Source organism: Coffea arabica, chromosome 11e (genome assembly GCF_036785885.1).
Source record: "Coffea arabica cultivar ET-39 chromosome 11e, Coffea Arabica ET-39 HiFi, whole genome shotgun sequence".
Lineage (NCBI taxonomy): Eukaryota > Viridiplantae > Streptophyta > Magnoliopsida > Gentianales > Rubiaceae > Coffea > Coffea arabica.
Window position 1 is genome coordinate 36,899,655 of NC_092331.1, and position 25,091 is coordinate 36,924,745.

Sequence of the window (25,091 nt, forward strand, 5' to 3'; positions counted from 1 at the left end):
TTAAGGATCCACTATATTCCCAACAACTAAATATTTCTCATTTTCTTGAGCATTCCCAAGAGTACTTCATTGCCTATTTCCTCCTATATGGGCTCCTCTTGTCTTCTTCTTCGATAGGATCTTCTTTCTTTTCTTCATTCATAGCATTTTTATTTTCATTGTTAGCCACATGAGAGACATTCAATATTACCCTTATCATCTATATCTGGCCAAAAGTTTTCAAACTCAAGGACCAGTGCAAACATGGCTATGCTAGCATAAAACTTATTTCTCTTTTGCTCATACTTGGCCCTTAGACTTTGGTAGGCCATCTCTCACTCATAGGTGTGATCATTCATTTCCTCCACCATATTTTCCTTATTCCTCTATGTTTCACATCCATTTTCAAATAATTCTTCTCGTAGTTCAAGTTATCTATCTTCGCATCCAAAGCATTATTTCTACTGCTCAATTTAGTTGCATCGGTTACCAGCTTCTGAACATCGCACCTTAAAAATTTCTTCTCCTTTTCTACATCAACATTGGAAGCTTGAAGTTTGAAAATTTCCTTATGCAAAGCATCTTCCCTTAATTCTTGTGTTTGAACCTTATCAGTTTTCTCCTTAAACTCCCTTTTCAAACTCTCAATCACCTCTTTGGCAACCATCTTAACCTGTATTGCCTTCATCATCCATTCATCAATTAAATCTTTGAACTCCTTCTTTGACTTTTCAAGCTCTTGAACCCTAGTCTACAACAACACATTTTCATATCTTAGGCACCTAATACCATATCTAGTTGCCTCTATTAGATAATTGCACTCCTCCCTCAGCATGGTAAACAACATGTCCACCCACAACCTACACGACCAAAAAATTCTCATGAGTAGAAATTTTAACATAGATTGAATTTAAATCTCCCAAAACACCTGTTAGAACATATCTGAATATCTAGAGTCGACTCTTATAAGATCTAGAGTTTTCTATAATACCATGGAAATTGCCATGCCTCGCGGCTTTGCCCGAAAACGTGATGATTGCTGCATCCTAAAAAATATAATTCTCCAAGATACAAGAAATCATAAATCATTAAATATTATTCATGGAAGCAATAAATAGTCTAGTGTGGATCTTATTTCCAAGAATGTAACAAATGAAACAAAATTGTAGACACCAAATTTTTTATTTTAAACTCTATTCATTTAATTAATTTAATTTTAGATTTATTTGTTTCAATTTTAGGTTTTTATTTTATTTTATTTTGTTCTTATTTTGTGTCTCTCATTTTATTTTAATTGATTTAAGAGCATTTTTACACTAAATTTTAGAAAAGAAAAAAAAAAGAAAAAAAGAACAGAAAAAAATAATAAAAATGGCAAGTGAGGGGCATGCATTGGGACAAGTGTTCCTTTGTGTTTTGGACAACACAATACCTAAGAGATTAGGTGTCTAGACACTTGGTGGCTTAAGGAATTTTGGGGGAACAAAAAATCAAGGAATCAAAAAGGAAAAAGATTGGATGGGCCGGCAGAGGAGAATGAAGAAAAAAGGCAACGGCGAAAGGGAGGAGTTTCATCTGGGGGGCAGTGACGGGAAGAGCTACGGCGAAAAGAAAAAGGGTTGTGAAAAACAGAGCAAGGAAATTGAGAAGGGATCTACGGTGAGAAGAGGAAGGAAAAAGCAACATGAGAGGAGAGCTTGTGGGGAACCGAGAGCTTGGAAACAAGAGGGTTTGCAATTGATAAAAGGAAAAAAGAGGATTTCAGCAAAAATCAAAAAGGGGGGGAAATGTAAGAGAGCTACGGTTGAGTGAGATAGAAACGGAGGAGAAAGGGGTGGCGGACTAGGATTAGCAAGAGAGAAAGCTGTCGGGTAAGCAAAAGGAAAATCAGGAGGACGGATTGAAAGGGGAACAGAGCAAAAAAAACAGAGGAAAGGAGGATGCTTCGGCGAGGAAAGAAAGCTGCGGCAAGAAACCGAAGCCAAGCTGTGGCAAGAAACAGAGGATCCAAGTTGCGGAAAAAACATAGAGGGAAGACTCGTCTGAAAAACCACCAGTCCGCATCCGCCGTTGCTGCTGTCCGCCATCGCCGTCACCACGTGCAACCTCCATAGCGGCCACTAGGCAGCCGCAATCCTTCTTCTCCAGCGTGATCGACAAGTGGCCAACCGCCTGCCCAAGAACCGAAGCCGCCACCACCACTGGAACCCACCGTCATCGTTTGCAGAATTTCACTAAACAAGAGCTCTGTAAGTCATCTTCCTTTTCTTCTTCAAGTGCAAACACTAGAAATCCCAACCCCAAGCATGTTTCTGTGGATTGGTTATTGCCATTTTTCTGTGATTGTCCACAATTGTTGAACACATATGCTTTATGTGTTGATTGGGCTGCATTCGTCTTTTGTTTCTTGATAATTTTGGGGCCAATTGTAGCTTCAATGGAACAAAAAATTAGTGAAATCTTTAATGTCCTCAACCTGCTCGATGAAATGCCCAATTGAAAATTTCTTGTCGAAATATGTGCTGCTTGCATTTTTCGTGTGAAGAAACCGGTTAGGTAGACCAATCCAGTTCCTCTCCTTGTGTTTGAGAAATCTTGATGTACTGATATCTTGCACCTCTTCTGTTTTTGTTCTGTCATTCTATGGTTTGAAATCAAATTAGTGACATGAAATTGAGTGAGAGAAGATTCATGTGAGGGTTATTTTTGATTAAATCTGGAGGCGAACTTTCTGGTATTCTTAGTTCGCAAAGAAATGCAGAAATGGTAGCTGGTACTTGATCTGTTTGGAGGAGATGATGCTTGTCTGAATTTATAATTTCAGTCCCTTCATTCTCCTTTTCCTTGTGATTTAACCCCAAATTTTTTAGGACTTCATAATTTGACCCCAAGATTTTTATAAAGGTTTTAAATTGGGTCCCTGTAATAATTTGTAAATTGGTCCTTGAACTTTATCTTTCCTTCTATTTTGGCCCCAAAAGTTCTGAAAATCATGATTTGGCCCTAAAAACTTTATGATATTTGCAATTTGGTCCTTGGCAGCTTTAATTTTGCAACTTCATTGCTTGTTTGCTTCAATTAGCCACCATGCTTTGTTTAAATTGCACTTAATTCATAATTTTAAGGGCTTTATAACCAAGTGAGTTTGTCTTTGCATATTTTCTTTAATTTTCCCACATAAATTGGTGCCTTGACCTTTTCTTTTATTTTGGAGGATAAATAAGTGTTTTCACTCCATTAGGGTCTCAACTCAAGGGAGGTACACTCTATCCCTTATTTCTCACTTTATTTGACCCTATGTGCACTTATGTGTTTTATGTGTGTAATTGCATGATTCTGAATGTTTTATTTTATTTTCATTCATTTATTTCTTTAGTTATTTAATTTTACTTTAATTTATGCACTTATTCTAATGTAATTATTTGAAAGGCATTTAAATGCCAAGTTGTAATAGTTAGGCTTGCTTTACTTCATTTTATTTCACATTCCCCTTTTAGATTGTAATAGGGCCTCCCTTTTTGTAATAGATAGCGCTTATGTGCTATGTGCTTGTGTGTGCCTATATGCCTATGTGTTTAATTGCTTTCCCTAGGCTTCTGCATCTAGATAAGCATGCTTATGTGCTACGTGCTATGTGAAACTATGTGCTTTGCATGTCTATTTGCTTTAGTATTATATCTGATTATGTGGATGGAATGTACGTTACCGTGGCTAGTCCAATGCTAGTCATGGTCTTCCTCTCGAGCTCACAAGTCCAATGCTTGTGAGAGAGTGTTAATAAAGGGCTAGTCCAATGCTAGACCCAATAGGGCCACCCCCTCGCTAGTACATACTTGCATGCCTTCACTACATTTCCATTCATTTTTCCTTTTAGTATTTTTACATTTTTTGCATGAACCTTCACCATTTTCCCGCATTTGAAACATGATCTTTAGGACTTTGCATTTCATTCTAGTTATTAGGTTCATCTGCTTGATTAGGTTAGGGAGTCACCCTTCTGGTAAGGGAAACAGACGAGTATGGCTACACATAGCCTTAGCACGCTTGTTTTCTTTCTAACCAAAAAGCAAATCAAAAGTTACGATTTAGGGTCTCCCCATACCTGATATGCTTACATTCCTTTAGACTCATGCGTTCTAATTCACTCTATCATTTTTCCACCCACTATCACTTCACACACTATCTCACTTTATACACACTACCACTTTACCCATTATCACTTCACACACTCTGTGAGAACCCGTAACTTTTCTTATTTTCTAGGTTTTATTTTATTTAATCGCACGTTTTTCTATATTTTCTTTCGTAGAAAATTTTTCTAAATCATTTTTATGGGTAAATATGGTTTTAAAATTATTTTTCTAATATGAGTTAGTTCATGAGATTTTAGAAGTGTATACCGGGCGTGGGATCCGCTAGTGCTGAAAGTTCAGTAAAATTTGGTCAGTGAGGTTAAGTTTAGTATGTCGGGATTAATTTAGCAGGTGTTAAGAGATAACTAGAGGTTACTAAATGAGTTGGTGTGAGAGAGACAAAGGGATAGAGTTGCATTAATGGGAGTGACAAGTGTCACTTGGTGATTAACTCTTGGACTTTGACCACTATTTATTACTTTACCAATTAATACAAAAATTGACCAAAATCATCTTCATTTGCAAGCTTCTTTGGCCGAGCTTCTTGGATGGAAAAGAAGAGAAAACTTCCAATTTCTTTCTTCAATTTCTTGCCTTGATCTCACAAATCAATCGTTAAAACTTTGATTTGCTTCATAAAAACCTTTCTCTTGGTAGGATTAAGGTGAGTGGTGAAGTGGTTTGAGAAGCAAAGGTGCTAAGTTATCTCTTTTCTTGACTTGATAAGGTGAGTAGTTAAGGAACCTCTCTTTTCTTCTTAATAATGTGTAGTTGGTGGCTTATGTGAGTTAAAGAGATGGTTTTAGGAGTTATTTCATGACTCTTGGTAGAAATTGGTGAATTTTTATATTTATTCATGATTTTCCTGTTTTTATATGTTTAATATTGTTGTGCCATGGATGATGGCTTGGAATGGTTTAGAATGAAGCTTTAGAGCGTAAATTGTGGTTGATTGCGGAAAATTTCTGCATTGTACGGAAAATTTCAGATTTAGGGTTTGGATTTGGGGCTTTTCTAAGGTTTATATATAGCACTTGAATTGGCTTTGATTAAAGGGCTTTGTGACCCTAATGAGATGTATTGAAGGGTTTATGACTTGTAGTGGTAATGGTGGTTGTGTTTGGAAAGTATGGGCGAATGTTTATAGGTTGGAAACTTAGCATTTTAAGGGGAAATGCTGTCCAAATTGGGGTTATTGTGTTTTATTGGACTTGGATTGTTTTAGGGATAATTAGAGATCCTAGGGTTGTCTAAACTCTTAGCACTGAGTTTTTCTTAGTTTATTTGCAATTTCCTCCGGTTTTATATTAGCTACTTGAGGCTTAGATTTATGACTCGTATTTGAGTCTCATTATGCGTGTTTGAATGTTTTAGGGCGTGACGGTGATTCAAGACACTCATTGGGTGGAAACTTGTGAAACCCTCTTTGCTTGCTTGGTGAGTGTACTACTCACTTGATTGTTACTACGTGGCTTTGTTACACTTGAAATCGATGATTTGAATGCTTATTGCACTGTTGACATTGATTGAAACGACGGTGTACTTGATCACTCTCGCGCTTTATGTCTTATATGACTGTTTACTGTGTTACGTCAATGGTACATGATTATACTTGAATTGGTGTCGTTGGACGAGTATCCGACGATAATTACTGTTATCACTGAGCTCAACACCATTTGGTGGTCAATTGAATCGAGCCGGCAAGGGCTTGGTCGTGAAAATTGATGAGCCATGGGGACTGTTATATGGAATCTTGTAGTATGAGACTCTCGATTCCGGTATACTCGAGTATTACCAAATCTAAACTGTTTGGAGTTCGGGCCCGGTTGGGGTATGTGAGGTGGAAGGAATGGGAGTAAAGTGGAGTCTACGGGCCCGGCCAAGAGGGGCCGTCGTACGTTGGAGTCCGGCTAACCGCCTACGACGTTGTGAGTGTCGCCACACCTACGCCTACCCCAACACCATTGTATTGTCCGTGGTAGAGGAATGAAAGGAGCTGGCAAAGGATAACACTAGGCTCGAGGCCGAGGTAAACCAACTGAGGGAGGCCAACAAGACACAAGCCGAGCGAATCAAGGAACTAGGGTATGACGTGATTGAAGGTCAAGATAGGGTGGACGACCTTTGCACTCAACTCGGGGAGGCACATGAGCGTATGACCAAGAGAGCTAGGAAAGTTAGGGTTCGAGCTGAGTCGATCCTAAACCTTTGTGACTATTTGCTCGAGGAGGAGAGCGACGAGGCTTCGTGTACGGGGGCCGGGGCTAGAGGTGAATCCACCCCGTCGGGTGGGTCCACTAGCCCGACGACGGACTGAGTCGTTATCCTTAGGGTTTTGGAAGGCTTTTGACTACCGTGTATAGGAAAGCTAGGGAATGGTATGTTATGTTTTAGGGACACTATGCAGCGGGAAAAATAAAAAATTTTCCCTAAAACTATCTAGGAATCACCTTAGATTTTACGTATGATGCACTAAAAGTAGGGTTATAGGATTACCTTAATCCTTGCGGCGACTCCCTGTAGCGTTGTTGAAGATGGTCAGCCCTTGAGCAGTCCAGTCGTCCTGCCTCTACTGATATCCACGCCAGAGTAACCCTGGATCGTCTCACGAACTATGTATATCAGAGAAAGAAAAAGGTGCTAGCCTTCTTACTCTTTTCAAACGTATTTTTCTCTCTCTATTGTATGTGACGCTCACAGACCCTCCTTTTCTTTTTGGTTACGATGACCCAAAAAACAAAATCTCATTCGTCCTCTTCCTGTATCTGTATATTAGGGATAAAAGGAGAGAGCGAGAGATGATAAGATAGAATGATGAGTCTAATTCAAAATCAAACGATAAGACTTCTCATCACATATGACTCTATCTATTAGTTATCTAACAGATAAGAGATAACCGCTCACTCTTATTTGCTCAAATAGGCCTGGGATTAATTTTCTTTTAAAATTAAACCCTGATAATTTGCATAGTTTTAATCCAGGATTAAATCTCTATTGCGTGTGACCCAATAGGTCCCGAATAAATTGGCAATAATTATGGTTTAATAATTAGATAAAATAAAAGACTTTATTTTATCATAACTTATAATAAATAATTAATCCATAATTATAGATCACGAGCGGTGTCTAGCAACACATCGCAACCGCCCAATTACTCAGAATTAGTCAAGGGAATTTGACCTAACCTTTCCGTGAAAAATTACCGTGTAATTATTATCCTTTTCTAATGCCTCTGACCAATATTGTCCCACAGTTAACCACCTCATTGGGCCGTGGGTTTTGTTCCTGGAGGTGGGGTTATAGCCCACAACAAGTGAAGAGCCCAAGCCCGCAGGTCAAGAAGCCCAGCACCCCTACAAAAGGCCTCGGTCAGGTGGGAGAGACCACTACAGGCTATTAAAGCAGCCCCAGGACTTCCTCCCTAACCGATGTGGGATCGTTACAATCCACCCCCCTTAGGGAACCCAGCGTCCTCGCTGGCACACCGGGGTCGGGAGTCGGCTCTGATACCAACTCTAACGCCCCTGACCAATATTGTCCCACAGTTAACCACCCCATTGGGCCGTGGGTTTTATTCCTGGAGGTGGGGTTATAGCCCACAACAAGTGAAGAGCCCAAGCCCGCAGGTCAACAAGCGCAGCACCCCTCCAAAAGGCCTCGGTCAGGTGGGAGAGACCACTACAGGCTATTAAAGCAGCCCCAGGACTTCCTCCCTAGCTGATGTGGGATCGTTACAATCCACCCCCCTTAGGGAACCCAGCGTCCTCGCTGGCACACCGGGGTCGGGAGTCGGCTCTCATACCAACTCTAACGCCCCTGACCAATATTGTCCCACAGTTAACCACCCCATTGGGCCGTGGGTTTTGTTCCTGGAGGTGGGGTTATAGCCCACAACAAGTGAAGAGCCCAAGCCCGCAGGTCAAGAAGCCCAGCACCCCTCCAAAAGGCCTCGATCAGGTGGGAGAGACCACTACAGGCTATTAAAGCAGCCCCAGGACTTCCTCCCTAGCCGATGTGGGATCGTTACAATCCACCCCCCTTAGGGAACCCAGCGTCCTCGCTGGCACACCGGGGTCGGGAGTCGGCTCTGATACCACCTGTGACGACCCCACTTCTCCCAAGGGCGAACCCAAGGGTATCGGCGGGCCGCCTGCCTAGCTCGCGCCAGGACTCAAAACTTAAAGTAATAAAACTAGATAAATCGAAAGAGTACTATATACAATATATACAATTCCCAAAAGTGTTCTAATTACATTCTTCAAAAGTACCTGCTCATCCTATTACATCCTTATAATTATAACCAAAACCAAAGAGTAGACCCTAAGGAGGGTCCTTATACAAACCACCACAATAAAAAAAAATATCCTAATTGTCCAACTATTACAAGCAAACTTAACTATACTAGTGTATGTGCCAAAAGTCCCCGCGTCGGCCCCTGCTAAGGAAAACAAAAGGAAAGGGGTAAGCTATATACTTAGTAAGTAAACAGGGGCAAAAGCGTAAATTTCACGTAACAACAGTTACACAGTAAGAGTAAAGCAAAAGCAGAAAAGTAACATCACATAATAAGGATACAGGTGGCTCCAAAGCCAGATCGTTTGCCATGCGTGACCTCCTGCCGACACTCCATCGACCACAAATAATGGTCCGTAGAACTTCACTTGTACTCCCACCGTACACCTTATCACCCTCTCTGGCCAGACACCTCACAAACTTGCTCGAGCGAACGAAATTGAGCTTGGTTCACAAGCTCGGGTCACAAACTTGGTCCACATAATCGGTGAACCGGATTCAAAAACTTGGTGACCTCAAACCAGGTTGGACTGACTTCGACCAAGCCCTAACCGGCTCGAATAGTCCATCTAGGTCATGAGATTGGGCCCCAAACTCACAAACTTTACAAAATTTACTCAAAAGTCACCCCGAGCCACAAGCTCAAGGGGTTTAGTTCCAAAATGATTCATATACATATGTCATGTACAAATATGTGCGTAAATTAGGGTTAGGTCGAGTGCGATAAAGTACACCCTCGCCTAGGCACCCTTTTCATACATATCGAAACACATAAGCAACTAACACATAAGAGCTGCCTGAGTACTTACTCAACGAACAAAAGAGCAAAAGTTCGAAATTTGTGCCGCAAGGAGTAGCTAGTAGGCCCCACCGGCTTCACCTAGCTCACCAACGTCTGAAAGAGAAGATTGCATCACATAATATCATAAACGGCTACTAATATGCCTAAAACAAGCAAAACGGCAAAATCGGCACATACGAGTGCGGAAACGGCATACGGAAACGGGATTGGTAACCTAATCGCTTTGCCGTCAAAACTGTTTTGAGCATAATTGAAGCTACAAGTGTCACATCAAGGTACATGAGGTACCGTTATGAAGCTAAGAGGAAGGGTTACAGTTTTCATGAAGACACCTCAATCCGGATCTAAACGGAAATAGGTCGAAAATACAGAAAACTGTTCCAGGAATTCGCACTCTAGAGTAACGAACAGGGTATGTTTGCTGGACCATAACTCCCAGCTCACAAATATAAATCAGGAAATTCTAAAGGCATTAGAAAGCTGAGACATAAGGCTAAAACTTTGATGTTTTGGCCAAGACCTGAATCCACTCAGAACAGAACGAAAATTGAGTGCCAAAGTACCCGTCAGAACTGTCCAGATTCAAGGCAGTTCTGACGATCAATCTTGTTTTGATCATAACGGAAGCTACGGAACTCGGATTTCGATGTACTTTATACCGTTTTGAAGCTAAAACCAAGATCTACATTTCTTATGAAGGAGTTGACACCCAGATCGTACGGGATCAAAACGGAAAAAAGCACGGTCAGAGGCTGACTTCAAAACGCAGCACAAACTAATGTCTAAGACAGGCCTGAGTGTTCTGTCTATAACTCAGGATACACTAATCCGTTTGACCTGAACTTTTACAGGAATATTCAGGATTTAAGGGGTTACAATATTGAAGAAGGCCACTCAGTATAGTTTCGAGTGTAACTAGGTCCAAAATGCAAGATACTACACCAGAATCGCAAAAACAGGTTCACAAACCGTATTTTGGGTCAAACATCATAAGTCAGGCTACCTAAGTCCAAACCAAGTGATTCCAAAGCCATAAGAAAGCTAAGATACAGGGATACATTTCATCAGAAGACCTCAACAACCAATTCTGAATTATTCCAAACCAAAATAATCAATTACAATCACAGTTCTCAGGTTCTGGTAGAAACAGGACAGCAAGGGTAATTCCATCTTTTCATGAGCTCGCTACTCCGATTGACCTGAAATTTTGTAGGCACCTCTAAAATGTCATTCCCTACAACTTTAATGTTTTAAGCCAAGGCCAATTCGGCCTCTAACTAGGAGCTATAAATTCGGGCAGAATGTATTCATCATAACCCTAACTTTCCAAAATTTCTTCCAAAACAGAAATTGGTTGCAATTAACCACTTTTCCCACCTCCTAGAGTCATTATATACCATTTCCAATCATCATAGATGGCCACACAATCATGCTCATATTAAAACAGAAAAATCCCCAAAATAATAAAACTTCATCACTTCAACCACAAATCAAGAAATAATCCATAAACTTGCATCTCATACTACCACTAATCATGATTTAAGCATCAATTAAGGGAGGAGGGTGGTTCTTCACAACTTACCTTAGAAACAAGAGAGAGGGAGCAACAAGTCCTCTTAGCTTTCCAAACAAATCCACCAAACAACTCACAAACACTAATTGAAGAGTTTTTATGGAGTAATTGCAAGATTAAATGGTTGGATTGTTGAACTTGAGCAAGATGAGAGCAAGAATCTTGGAGAGTTTTTCTTCCTTTCCTCCTTAGAGAGAGTCGGCCACTCAAGCTTGGAGATGAAGTGTTTTTGGTGAATTTTTTTGTTTATTTAGTAACATGGTAAAAGAATGACTAGTAGTCAAAAAAATAAAATCAATCCTATGGTGACACTTGTCACCTCATTTAATTCATGCCTAACTTTCTTTTGTCTTTCTCACACCTAAGCACTTGGTACCTCTAAATATCTCATAACACCCGGTAAATTAAATCCAGTATTCAAAATTTAACCTAACTGGCCGAATTTTTCCGAACTTTCCGCACTAGCAGGTCCCACGTCCGATATTTATTCTTAATTTTTCAAAAACTAACTAATACTAGAAAAATCATCTAAAAACTATATTTACTCATAAAAATTATCTGGGGAAATTTCTAATAAAGAAAATGTGGAAAAGGCGGGCGATTAATAAAAATAAACCCTAGAAACGTAGAAAATTCGCGGGTTCTCGCACTCCTTCTTTCGGGGCGTCACACCTTTCACCAAAGATATCCAATTAGTCAGGAATAAGGAACAAGTGCCAATTCCCTGATGACTAATTAAGTTTTCTAGTTCCCAAAATTTACCCTGAATTAGGTTAAATTGAAGACATTCTTCAATTTACCTAATAGTCGACTTTAGGGTCAATTTCCCACTAGTGGCCATCCGGATATCAACTCCTTCTATCAGAGTGGTAAATCCTATCTCGATCACCTATTTTTTTTACATGCTTCACACTACATCCAACTTCTACACTTTAAGGCACTCACGAAGAGTAACAAGTAATTAGAGTCAAAATGTAGCAATTCACACTCAAGATACTATGGTGATCTCAAGTCGTAGGATCACTTACACAATTTTTCACTAGAGATACACCATTGGCACTAGATAGATATCCTAACGGGATCTCTAAATGGATCAATCCAATGCATTTGTACTTTCCAAATCATCTACACATTAGCCTAGGTATCATCATATCATAGTTGATGAGAACAACCACTAATTACATTAATTAGAGGCTAACTATGTACTAGTTTTACCGTACTAAAGATGTCCTATTTCATTAGTACTATAACTAGGGAATTTTAAGAATATTACTATAAATGCGATTGATATCTCATAGTCATCAACTCTTGTGACTACCATCATATTAGTAAACATTCTAAGGACTTTATCAGTTATATCTAATATTTAACAGATAAATAAGAAGTTATTAAAATACAAAACATATAATTTAGGAATGTATAAAATAAAAACAAATACATTGTTTTAGGGTATACATTCCAACAATCTCCCACTTGGACTAAAACACATTATCCATGTTTCATCCCATAAGATAATACATGACTATCATGCTTCTTTTGAGGAAGAACTTTAGTAAGAGGATTAGCTATGTTATCCTCTGTGGATACTCTCTCTATCTTTACATCATTCCTAGAAACGATTTCTCTAATCAAGTGAAATCTCCTAAGCACATGTTTGGATTGCTGATGAGACCTAGGTTCCTTGGCTTGAGCTATAGCTCCATTGTTATCACAATACAAAGTGACCGGATCAACAATGGTTGGAACCACACCAAGTTCAGTTACGAACTTCTTGATCCAAACTGCTTCCTTAGCTGCTTCCGCGACCGCAATGTACTCAGCCTCTGTTGTAGAATCTGCTGTGGTGTCTTGTTTGGAACTCTTCCAACAGATAGCACCTCCATTAAGAGTAAAAATGAAGCCTGACTGTGATTTACAATCATCCTTATCTGATTGAAAACTCGCATCAGTATAGCCTTTGAGCTCTAACTCACTCTTTCCATATATTAAGAATAAATCTTTGGTCCTTCTTAAGTACTTAAGAATGTTCTTAACGGCTATCCAATGACCCTCACCTGGATTAGCTTAAAATCTGCTGGTGACACTCAGAGCATAGGAGACATCAGGTCTTGTACATAACATAGCATACATAATTGATCCAATTGCTGAAGCATATGGAACATTGTGCATCTTATCAGTCTCAACTTGTGTCTTTGGACACATGTTTTTAGAAAGGCTTATACCATGAGTCATAGGTAAATTACCCCTCTTAGACTGATCCATGCTAAACCTTTTTAGCACTTTTTCTATGTATGTAGATTGTGAAAGACCCAGTAGCCTTTTAGATCTATCCCTATAGATCTTAATGCCTAATATATAGGCCGCTTCTCCTAAATCTTTCATGGAAAAGTTCTTCGACAACCAGCCCTTTACCGATTGTAACATCGGTATACTGTTTCCCATTATTAATATGTCATCTACATATAAAACAAGGAAAACAATCAAACTCCCACTAACCTTCTTATACACACAAGGTTCATCCGGATTCTTAAGAAATCCAAACTCTTTGATCGTCTCATCGAATCGGATGTTCCAACTCCTAGATGCTTGTTTAAGTCCGTAAATAGACTTTTGTAGCTTACATATTTGACTAGGATTTGTAGACGTAAAGCCTTCAGGTTGTGTCATATAAACATCCTCATGCAATGTCCCATTAAGGAACGCGGTCTTTACATCCATCTGCCAAATCTCATAGTCATGATATGCTGCTATTGCAAGCAATATCCGAATAGATTTAAGCATAGCTACTGGTGAGAAAGTTTCATCGTAATCGATTCCCTCTTTCTGCTTGTAGCCTTTGGCTACCAGTCTAGCTTTATAGGTAACTACATTACCATCCATGTCAGTCTTCTTCTTGAAGATCCATTTACACCCTACAGGTTTTATTCCTTCAGGTGGATCAACTAAGGTCCACACCTTATTGTCATACATGGAGTTTATTTCAGAATTCATGGCTTCTAACCATTTAGAGGAGTCTGGATTGCTTATTGCCTCTTGGTAGGTAGTAGGTTCGTCATCTTGAATGACTAGCACATCATTGCTATGGCTCACAAGAAATTGGTATCTCCTGGGAGTTGAGCGTGTTCTTACTGACCTACGAAGCCCTTGTGTATCAACAGCTTCTGTATCTACCTCATCATTATGTGGTTGAAGCTGTTCTACTATAGGTTGTTCAATGTTTGTTTGATGATCCTGAATTTCTTCAAGATCTATTCTACTCTCACTGCTTCTTTCTTGAATGTATTCTTTCTCTAGAAATATAGCATGTTTTGAGACAAATACCTTTTGCTCAATTGGATTGTAGAAATAGTATCCTATAGACTCTCTTGGATACCCAACAAACAAACATTTGTCAGATCTAGTTTCAAGATTGTCTGACTCTGCCCTCTTCACATAAGCTGGGCAGCCCCAAACCTTCATATAAGATAGATTTGGTTTCTTTCCTTTCCATTACTCATATGGTGTAGAGTCGACAACTTTAGTGGGTACTCTATTAAGAGTATAAGAGGCTGCATCTAATGCATATCCCCAAAATGATTTTGGGGCACTTGAGTGGCTCATCATAGAACGAACCATGTCCAATAAGGTTCAGTTTCTCCTTTCAGATACACCATTTAATTGTGGTGTGCCGGAGGAGTCCATTGTGGAACTATTCCATTATCCTTTAAATAAACTCCAAACTTGTTACTTAAGTATTCTCCACCGCGATCAGATCGTAGTACCTTAATACTTTTATTGGTTTGTTTTTCTGCTTCATTCTTGAATTCTTTAAATTTTTCAAAGGATTCAGATTTGTATTTCATTAAATACACGTAACCATATCTCGAATGGTCATCTGTGAAGGTGATGAAGTATGAAAAACCACCTCTAGCAGTAATCGACATTGGTCCGCATACATCAGTATGTACTAGCCCAAGTAAATCACTGGCTCGTTCCCCTTTTCTATTAAAGGGCATTTTGGTCATTTTGCCAAGTAAACAAGCTTCGCATATATCATATGATTCATAATCAAATGAGTCCAAGTATCCATGTTGGTATAACTTGGAGATGCGTTTTTCATTTACATGACCAAGCCTACAGTGCCAGAGGTAGGTTTTATTTAGTTTATTTTTTCTCATTCCTTTTCCACTCACATTGAGAATTTGATAATCAAGATCTAGAATATATAAACCGTTATTCCAACTTCCAGAACCATAAAACAGACCATTTTTAGAAAAAGAACAACATTTATTCTCCTGGGTTACCTGAAACCCATTTAAATCCAAACAGGAAATAGAAATGATGTTTGTAGTAAGTGCCGGAACACAATAACAATTTAATAATTCTAAAATCAATCCACTGGGTAAAGTGATATAATAATTCCCTACAGCTAAAGCAGCAACTTTTGCTCCATTGCCCACACGTAGGGTGACTTCTCCTTTCCCCAACTTTCTACTATCCCTTAGACCCTGCATAGATGTGCAAATGTGAGAACCACATCCGGTATCTAATACCCAAGAGTCTGATTTGGAAGTAGACACATTAATCTCAATCATAAATGTACCTGATGATGAAGCTTCAGCAAGCTTCTTTTGCTTCAGGCTCTCCAAGTATGACTTGCAGTTCTTTTTCCAATGTCCAGTTTGATTACAATGGAAGCAGGTTGCTTTGGACTGGTCCGCCTTTGCCTTTTTGGGCTTTTGGGTGGGCTTGTTTTTGGATTTCTTAAATCCCTTTTCTTGCCTCTTCCTCTTCTTAGAGGAAGTAACGATAAGCACACCAGTAGAGCCTTTTCCCTTTTTGATTTCTTTCTCAACAGTTTTCAGCACATTCAACAATTGAGTCAAAGTGTGCTGTAGATTATTCATCTGATAGTTCATAACAAACTGTGAGAAAGAATCTGGCAGAGATTGGAGCACTAAATCAACATTCAGCTCCTGATCCATCTTAAAGCTTAATTCGGCCAATTTTTCAATTAGTCCAATTATTTTTAAGACATGCGGAGAAACAGGTGCTCCCTCTGCCATCTTGCACCTGAACAATTCTTTAGAGGTATCATATCTAACTGTCCTTGATTGTTGTTCAAACAACTCTCTCAGGTGTTGTACAATATCATACGCCCCCATGTTCATGTGCTGCTGCTGAAGCTGAGGAGTCATGGAAGCTACCATGATACATGAAGCTTCCCTATTGTCATCCTTATGTTTCTTATAAGCATTTCGAGCAGCAGCAGGAGCATTTGGTTCAGGTTCCTGGGGCATAGGCCCATCAAGTACATATTCAATTTTTTCATGAGTGAGAACGAGTAGGACATTGCGATGCCAATCGAGAAAGTTTGTGTCGTTAAGTTTGCAATCAGTGAGAATGGTACGAAGGCTCAAATTGTTACTCATTCTACAACAAAATGAAAAGATAGAATTTGTTAGAAAAATGTTTTGTTTAATAAAATCATAAAAACTTCAAAAATTATGATTTTATTTCCACTATATTTCTCAAATCAATTACCCTCTTAAATTGATTCAAGAATTTTTAAAATTCCATAGTGGCTAGGATCCCATCTTAATTTATTTCGATCTTGAGTGTATCCCAACAAATCGAAAATAATTATGAAAGGTAGGTACTTCACCAATTACAACTTATTTGTAATTCCTAGTTCAGTTGGGCGTCAACTCTTGACTTTAAATCTATAAGAACCAACCCAACACTTACCTCTAAAATTAATGATTTTGAGTGAATCCCAACAAATCATAATTTTAGTTAAATCAAACCCATCATTCTTTGAGAACATTTCTCATAGCAAAAACACGTAGTAAGTAAGGCAGCGTTGGGTGAATCCCAACAAGACAGCACTTAATAACTACTCTAGTTTTAAACTATAATGATGGAAGGTATTTCATTGATTTAATATTGCAGTTGAGGGATTTGTCTCCTTTTTCCAAAATATTTTATAATTAAAATTTGGAAAAATTGCTCGTCTGGTCTCATCAATAAACATGCATATAACCATTTCAAAAACGTATAAACATGAATTTAAATCGTGGATGGTTGTGGATATTCCTAAACTAATTTCCCCGGCCATTAGGAAAATTAGCATATGACTAAAATCTTTAATACCGAGACGAACCCTTCGTTGTAGTATGCCTTCTTTCTTCTTTTCAAAGTTACAATTTCTATATAAATTACATAAATTCCTATCATCTATTCCTATCTATTGTACATTACAAATAATATAGAAGAAACCCCGAGTTACATTCGGGGGGAATTTAGATGAGAAAAGAAATTACAATTAGAAAATAAGAAAGGCAGGACACGCAGGCCCTATTTTAAAATTAATTACAACCATTCAAACCTAGAATGATTGTAACCTTCCAAAATACCACAATCATATTGCGTACTATATCCACAACCATCCACCATGCATTTTCACAATTTAAACAACTTTAAATAAAAGAAAAGCATGTAAAATAAGCAATGTCAATTCATGGATTAATTGGATTTAATTCCTAAGGTCCCAAACAAAATTTGGGTCCATTCATATGCGAGAAATTTTGGTAAAATTAATTTTTATTAGGTCATTGTTATTCCTAACTAAATTAGGAAAATAATTGGAAAGATAATTTCAATTAATCAAATTAATTGTGAATCAATTCCCAACCTAATAAATATGAATAATAGATCCCATAACACATTTTAACAATTAAAAAAGGGATCTAATTCAAAAATTGTCAAAAGTTTTAAAACTTCAAATTCTCAAAACAATAGTTTCCTAAACCACTACTGCTCTTGTTTTCTAGCACTTCCGGCAACTACCACTGGACACCACCACTTCAGCCACCACCGCTGAGGTCTCCACTGACCATCAACGGTAGCAACTCCCAGCGGCAACCACTAGGGTGATCACTGGAAGCAACCACTCGGCTACAACACCAAGGTACAAAGTTTTCCCGTGCCTGATTGCTGCTGCTCTTCGTTATCGCGCCTGTTTGCTAGATAGCGGAGCTACCACCGCAACAGCCACTACCACTGGAGTCTCCACTGACCACCAGTGGCAGCGGCTCCTGGTAGCAACCACCGGAGGTCATGGGCAGCAACCGTGAGGAGGCTGCTGTGCCTTTGCCGATGCCTGCAGCAAATTTGCCGCGCTTTTGTCCCAGAGAGCTCATAGCTCTTCTACCCAACAACCACCACCAGGCGTACAATCTCCCACTGCCACCAAGGAAAGCAACCATGGCAGCAGCAGTTGGCGGCAGCCCTTGCAGCCACAACATCGCAGCAGCCGCAGGTTTGCAAGTGCAAACTTGCTATGTCGGTTTTTTTTTTTCCTTTTTTTTTGTTTCAATGATCATCCTGCAACTTTTACAGATGATCAACTATGACCATGGGTGACGCAAATCCATGAAAGAAGGAAAAAAACAGGTGCTTATGATGTCCGCAGCTTCCAAAGCTTCGTACGCTTGACGCAGTTTTCAAAAAACTTTCATGAAAACCCTTTTTTTTTTTTTGAAAAACGAAAGTTAATTTTCTCATAATTTCGCATATTAATTAAATCCAATCAGCAGTATTAATCCATGAATCCAAAATTACTTAACATCATACGTAAAATTCTTAGGGATGGCTCTGATACCACTGTTATGTTTTAGGACACTATGCAGCGGAAAAAATAAAATTTTTTTTCTAAAACTATCCAGGAATCACCCTAGATTTTACGTATGATGCACTAAAAGTAGGGTTATAGGATTACCTTAATCCTTGCGACAACTCCCTGTAGCGTTGTTGAGGATGGTCAGCCCTTGAGCAGTCCAGTCGTCCTGCCTCTACTGATATCCACGCTAGAGTAACCCTGGATCGTCTCACGAACTATTTATATCAGAAAAAGAAAAAGGTGCTAGCCTTCTTACTCTTTTCAAACGTATTTTTCTCTCTCTGTTGTATGTGACGCTCACAGACCCTTCTTTTCTTTTTGGTTACGATGACCCAAAAAATAAAATCTCGTTCGTCCTCTTCCTGTATCTGTATATCAGGGATAAAAGGAGAGAGCGAGAGATGATAAGATAGAATGATGAGTCTGATTCAAAATCAAACAATAAGACTTCTTATCACATATGACTCTATCTATTAGTTATCTAACAGATAAGAGATAACCGCTCACTCTTATTTGCTCAAATAGGCCTGGGATTAATTTTCTTTTAAAATTAAACCCCGATAATTTACATAGTTTTAATTTAGGATTAAATATCTATTGCGTGTGACCCAATAGGTCCCGAATAAATTGGCAATAATTATGGTTTAATAATTAGATAAAATAAATGACTTTATTTTATCATAACTTATAATAAATAATTAATCCATAATTATAGATCATGAGCGGTGTCTAGCAACACATCGCAACCGCCTAATTACTCGGAATTAGTCAAGGGAATTTGACCTAACCTTTTCCGTGAAAAATTACCGTGTAATTATTATCCTTTCACCAAAGATATCCAATTAGTCAGGAATAAGGAATAAGTGCCAATTCCCTGATGACTAATTAAATTTTCTAGTTCCCAAAATTTACCCTGAATTAGGTTAAATTGAAGACATTCTTCAATTTACCTAATAGTCGACTTTAGGGTCAATTTACCACTAGTGGCCATCCGGATATCAAGTCCTTCTATCAGAGTGGTAAATCCTATCTCGATCACCCATTTTCTTTACATGCTTCACACTACATCCAACTTCTATACTTTAAGGCACTCACGAAGAGTAACAAGTAATTAGAGTCAAAATGTAGCAATTCACACTCAAGATACTATGGTGATCTCAAGTCGTAGGATCACTTACACAATTTTTCACTAGAGATACATCATTGGCACTAGATAGATATCCTAATGGGATCTCTAAATGGATCAATCCAATGCATTTGTACTTTCCAAATCATCTACACATTAGCCTAGGTATCATCATATCATAGTTGATGAGAACAACCACTAATTACATTAATTAGAGGCTAACTGTGTACTAGTTTTACCGTACTAAAGATGTCCTATTTCATTAGTACTATAACTAGGGAATTTTAAGAATATTACTATAAATGCGATTGATATCTCATAGTCATCAACTCTTGTGACTACCATCACATTAGTGAACATTCTAAGGACTTTATCAGTTTTATCTAATATTTAACCGATAAATATTAGACCTGGGAAAGAACTTTCGCTAGCCGTTTTTGTACTTTTGGACTGTTTTTGTTGTATTTGACTAACTGTTAATATGTGCCTTGTTTAATTTTGTTTTGGAATGTATAACTGTTTTATAGTAAAAGTTTTTGGGTTTCTAACTTACATGTATTGTTATTTTATTGTTCTAGTTACGTTTACATAACTCGAATAGATTCCATGGAGGGCACACGCAGTAGCCGGAGGTGGACGACAGTCGGGAGCTGGCAGAGGGGCTCAGTCCAGGGGTAGTCCGGCTGGGAGAGGCCAGGGAGAAAGTTTCCAGAGGGGTTCAGGTTCGGCGTCCCGTGGACCTTGTGGGTACTGCGGAAAGCCGAATCACTCTGAGGACAGCTACTGGAAGAAAGAGGGAAAGTGTCTGTGTTGCGGACGCGCAGACCACCAGCTTGCCACCTACCCAATTCTAAAATAGGATGGAAAAGGAAGTCAGCAACTGTGACGGCCCCACCTCCCCCTAAGGCGAACCAGAGGGTTCGGCGGGCCGCCTGCCCGGCTCTCGCCGGGACTCAGTCGTTCACTAAAGTCCTCAAATGAATTACAAGAATAAACCTCAAATATTATAATATAAATCTCCAATATACATCAAATTCTCCAAAAATTACATGTCACAATTGCAGTGGAAACAATTCTCAACTATACATAAAATGATTCCAAATACAAACTGTACAACATAAAGGCCATCCATTCACGTGAATAAGCACAACAAGTCCTGCCTTCGCCTTAAGCCCTGTGGAGGGGAATAAAATATTTTTGGGGTGAGCTAGAAGCTCAGCGAGTAACCAGCAAAATCATTAAGCAAATATATTTCACAATGTTGCATTTCGATGATTTCGATGATGTAGTGATTCAGAGATCAAATGTCCGTTTAGTGCTCTCGTGAGCCGGTGAAATCATAGCACTTGAACACCCAACGCTCAAATATTTCATTTAACATTAACTCACGAACTCACGAAAGTGGGAGCAACATCGGTGCTCCAAATAACCATGAACATGAACCATAAACAAGGTGGAGACGTTGGTGTCCAGCACAAGACTTTCCCAAAACTCATTGAAGCCAAATCATGTCATGAATTCACATGCAAGCACGCATGATACGCAATCGAATAATTAATGCAAGAAACATTTCACAAGTACTTTGGAAATAGTTTAGGGTCACTCACCTCCATGGCTCAGAAATCATCCATCATATAACATTGCCTTGCTCAAATCCAAGTCTTAGATCACAAACTCAATGCAAACAAATCCCTTCAAAGTTCGGACAGCACTTCCCCTGAATTTGCTAACTTTTCCAGCCATCATGGCTTCATTATTTCCTCATTCCAACCCAAAGGTACACACACAACAACAAGTTCATCCAATAGCCATTCAGCAAACTCCAAGTAGTACAAAGACAAGTCAAGCTAGGGAAAAGTCCGGAAATGAAAGTTAAGCTCAAAACCAGAAAAACAGTTTTGACATCCTTTTGCGGTAATGGCACAAATTACGCTACGCTTATCAGATTAGGGTGTAAGACCCACCGTTTCGGAACTAAGGAACAGGGATACAACAATGTAGAAGGTCACTCAGTCCAATTCCCAGCACAACTAGGTCAAATATGCAAAATACCAAACCAGAACCGTAATTGCAGGTTTACAAATTACACTATCCTGTAATTAGTCCAACTCAGTCTATACAGGTCCAAATGCAGAAATTCCAAAGGCATGCGGTAGCTAAGACATCAAGATACATTTCATCAGAAGACCTCAACAACCAAATCCAAAAAAATTCCAGTCAAAACAACCAATTTCAGACGCAGTTCTAACATCCTGATGAACCCAGAACAGCAATAGTAATTTCGGCTTATCTCATTCTACACTACTCCAATTGACCTGAAATTTTGCAGGCACCCTTAAAACATCAATACCTACAACTTTCATGTTTTGATCTAAGGCCAATTCGGCCTCTATCTAGGACCAAACATTTCGGACAGAATGAAGAACCAAGAACCCTAATTTTCCAGAATTTCTTCCAAAACAGAAATTGATTGCAATTGTCCACTTTTTCCACCTTCTAGAATCATTAAACATCATTTCCAATCATCATACATAACCACATAATCATACTCATATTAAAACAGAAAAATCCCCAAAAATAATAAAAGTTCATCCATCCAACCACAACTCAAAATATAATCCATCAAACCATCTCTTTAGCCATCACAAGTCACTAATTTAGCATAATCAAGAACAAAGAAAGGATTGCTAGACATGAACCTTGAAATAGCAAGAAAGTTGATGGCTTAGTCCTTTGCCTTCTCTAATCACTCCACCACTACCTTCAATCTTCCTAAACAAGTGACTTTTGTGGAGGAATTCGAAAGTTTAACGGTTGATTCACAAGATTGAGCAAGAAATGGAGTTGGAGTTGAAGGCTTTCTTCTTGTATTCTTGCTCCAAGAGGTTCGGCCAAGCTTGCAGAAATTTAGGTGATTTTTGGGTCAAAATTGAGTATTAATAAAGGTAAGAAATAATGGTCAAAGTCAAGGTTGAATAGGAAGGTGACACTTGTCACCCTTTTGGTTCAAAACTTATCTTTTTGTCTCTCCAATACAAATATCTTAACACTTTATAAAATAATATCACTTAATACAAAATTCCAACAAGTTGTCAAAAATATAATGCATTTACCGCACTAGCGGGTCCCACGTTCAAAATACGCTTTTAATTTCTCAAAAATTAACCGATACTAGAAAAATCATTTTAAAACTATCTTTGCTCATAAACTTTATCTGGGGAATTTTTCTAATAAAGAAAATGTAGAAAAGGCGGGCGTTTAAAAAAATAAACCCTAGAAAATTAGAAAATTTCCGGGTTCTCAAACTCATTTTTTTTCGGGGCGTCACAATCTCCCCTCCTTAAAAGAATGTCGTCCTCGACATTCCATCTTGTACCAAATCAAGTCGAGACATCTCTCAAAAATCACTAATATTTCAGACCAAACCCACAGTCCGGCATCCTAAACTTCAAGCCTAGGATACACTACAGAGATCTGAAGCCTAAGCTCTGATACCAACTGTGACGGCCCCACCTCCCCCTAAGGCGAACCAGAGGGTTCGGCGGGCCGCCTGCCCGGCTCTCGCCGGGACTCAGTCGTTCACTAAAGTCCTCAAATGAATTACAAGAATAAACCTCAAATATTATAATATAAATCTCCAGTATACATCAAATTCTCCAAAAATTACATGTCACAATTGCAGTGGAAACAATTCTCAACTATACATAAAATGATTCCAAATACAAACTGTACAACATAAAGGCCATCCATTCACGTGAATAAGCACAACAAGTCCTGCCTTCGCCTTGAGCCCTGTGGAGGGGAATAAAATATTTTTGGGGTGAGCTAGAAGCTCAGCGAGTAACCAGCAAAATCATTAAGCAAATATATTTCACAATGTTGCATTTCGATGATTTCGATGATGTAGTGATTCAGAGATCAAATGTCCGTTTAGTGCTCTCGTGAGCCGGTGAAATCATAGCACTTGAACACCCAACGCTCAAATATTTCATTTAACATTAACTCACGAACTCACGAAAGTGGGAGCAACATCGGTGCTCCAAATAACCATGAACATGAACCATAAACAAGGTGGAGACGTTGGTGTCCAGCACAAGACTTTCCCAAAACTCATTGAAGCCAAATCATGTCATGAATTCACATGCAAGCACGCATGATACGCAATCGAATAATTAATGCAAGAAACATTTCACAAGTACTTTGGAAATAGTTTAGGGTCACTCACCTCCATGGCTCAGAAATCATCCATCATATAACATTGCCTTGCTCAAATCCAAGTCTTAGATCACAAACTCAATGCAAACAAATCCCTTCAAAGTTCGGACAGCACTTCCCCTGAATTTGCTAACTTTTCCAGCCATCGTGGCTTCATTATTTCCTCATTCCAACCCAAAGGTACACACACAACAACAAGTTCATCCAATAGCCATTCAGCAAACTCCAAGTAGTACAAAGACAAGTCAAGCTAGGGAAAAGTCCGGAAATGAAAGTTAAGCTCAAAACCAGAAAAACAGTTTTGACATCCTTTTGCGGTAATGGCACAAATTGCGCTACGCTTATCGGATTAGGGTGTAAGACCCACCGTTTCGAAGCTAAGGAACAGGGCTACAACAATGTAGAAGGTCACTCAGTCCAATTCCCAGCACAACTAGGTCAAATATGCAAAATACCAAACCAGAACCGTAATTGCAGGTTTACAAATTACACTATCCTGTAATTAGTCCAACTCAGTCTATACAGGTCCAAATGCAGAAATTCCAAAGGCATGCGGTAGCTAAGACATCAAGATACATTTCATCAGAAGACCTCAACAACCAAATCCAAAACAATTCCAGTCAAAACAACCAATTTCAGACGCAGTTCTAACATCCTGATGAACCCAGAACAGCAATAGTAATTTCGGATTATCTCATTCTACACTACTCCAATTGACCTGAAATTTTGTAGGCACCCTTAAAACATCAATACCTACAACTTTCATGTTTTGATCTAAGGCCAATTCGGCCTCTATCTAGGACCAAACATTTCGGACAGAATGAAGAACCAAGAACCCTAATTTTCCAGAATTTCTTCCAAAACAGAAATTGATTGCAATTGTCCACTTTTTCCACCTTCTAGAATCATTAAACATCATTTCCAATCATCATACATAACCACATAATCATACTCATATTAAAACAGAAAAATCCCCAAAAATAATAAAAGTTCATCCATCCAACCACAACTCAAAATATAATCCATCAAACCATCTCTTTAGCCATCACAAGTCACTAATTTAGCATAATCAAGAACAAAGAAAGGATTGCTAGACATGAACCTTGAAATAGCAAGAAAGTTGATGGCTTAGTCCTTTGCCTTCTCTAATCACTCCACCACTACCTTCAATCTTCCTAAACAAGTGACTTTTGTGGAGGAATTCGAAAGTTTAACGGTTGATTCACAAGATTGAGCAAGAAATGGAGTTGGAGTTGAAGGCTTTCTTCTTGTATTCTTGCTCCAAGAGGTTCGGCCAAGCTTGCAGAAAT